Here is a 1,853-nt window from a genome sequence, read left to right as displayed (position 1 = left end):
CATGAGGAGAAGCACCCTGCAGTGTTTGATAGTTCTGTAAAACATTCAGGTAGATACCAAAATATAAGAGAATATTCTCAAGGCATAACTCCACCTAGCCTTTTTATAGTTACAAAATAAATGTTAGGTGACCCAGTGTAGTACACCTTGCTGGATAATGTACATGTTCTTGGGGGCAAAGTTTAGACACTAGAAACTGCTCATTATCAAGGTAACATTGAAGGTCTGAATTAATTCACTAAATGGCAATCCTATGACTTAAAATGCTAATGCTACTGAAACAGTAGTGTACCATCTCTAGACCATCACTGCCATCATTTTCTTCTCTTTTTATTTGGCAGTAACTTTAAAGTAAACAGCAAGGGAAAAACTTTCTAATATTGTCATTAAGTAAGCCTAAAAGAACAGAGAGAAGTTTTACACTGAGCTATGACAAAGGTCAGAAAATGTGGACTTCTTTTTGAGAATCATGACTCCAAAGCTGTCTATTTGAATTCAGATACATCTTAGGGTTACAGGCTAACATTTACAACCAAAGGTCCTTTGTTTATTTCCATATTTAAGTAGGAGCCAGGGAAGAAAGTAGTTTGAGTTGAAAGATCAAAGCTACTGATTTGAATTGCACCTGGAACAAAATGACAGTAAGTGCAGTCTTCAAACACAGATGTAAGTCTCTATATGGCACACGAATTAGATGACTATTCAACTCACCCTGAATTGCCAACTGATGGATCAAGGGAGACCCTGATCACAAACATTATAATAATTCAATTTTTAGGTCAATAAGGTCTGGGATATTTTTTGAAGTCTGACAGGAGTCCCTTTGGTTTGTTTTTCTGCTATACATAGTATACCCAATGGGAAAAACTTGGTGCAGTAACCCAATAGGATACAAAATGGATTTACAAGTAAAGAGACCATAAAGATCTTCCCATTTCAAGGTCTGACTGACTGTCTCCAGAAGACAGAACATTTAAGAACTTAGTACCTTAATACCTTCTATGACGAGAGTATGAAAAATAATAGGGAGGTGTGTGGGACAACTATCAAACCTGATTTTACTGGAGCTTCTTGTTTTTATGATGTTTTATCTGGTTTCAGAAATATTTCATCAGACCAGCAGGTGACATGGAGATTATGGCACTGGATCCTACATGGCCAACTCTGTGATTTGAGTCCTGGACCCAGTGGCTTGAAAATCATGTTGGGCCCATGTGCATGTGTGCCCAAAATTCTGAGAGGAGAAACTGAGACTGGAGGAGGAAGAATTTTGGGATGGCCATTCCCCAGGGGGAGGGGTGATTTCTCACTTTGCCTCTTTCTCTCTCTGTCTCTCTGTCTCTCTCTGGCAAGAATATGCACTTGAAAACAAAAACAAACAAACAAACAAGCAAACAAACACTAAAAAAGAAAGACAGTTTCAGCACTACATTCTTAATATTGACCAGAAGTGGAGAATAATCCTTTACTAGACTTATACATTAAAAATGCTCTCTAGCTGTTTCTTTCTTTTTTGGCCCACTTTGATCTGTACCTGATAGGGTAAGCATTCCTACTTATTAATCAAGATCTATTATAAATTCTCCCCTCCTCTGGAAACATGTCACTTGGTTTGCCAGTGAATGTGAGCAAAAGTCCATAAAAGTTGGCCAGCTCTGTGACTTGGTGATTAAGGGAAAGGGATCCCACATGGCTAACAGGGCAGTTCCAGTCCCAGACTCGGTGACTTGAAAACTATGAAGAGCTTGTATATATGCACACCCCAAATCCTGATTGTATGAGGAAATGGAGAAGAGATTGCGGAGTAACCACACCTCATGGTGCATGGGGCTTCTCTCCTTGTCTCTCTCTGG

The sequence above is a fragment of the Tupaia chinensis genome, unplaced genomic scaffold (genome assembly GCF_000334495.1).
Source record: "Tupaia chinensis unplaced genomic scaffold, TupChi_1.0 Scaffold000361_2, whole genome shotgun sequence".
Lineage (NCBI taxonomy): Eukaryota > Metazoa > Chordata > Mammalia > Scandentia > Tupaiidae > Tupaia > Tupaia belangeri.
Note: the sequence above shows the minus strand (reverse complement) of the source record.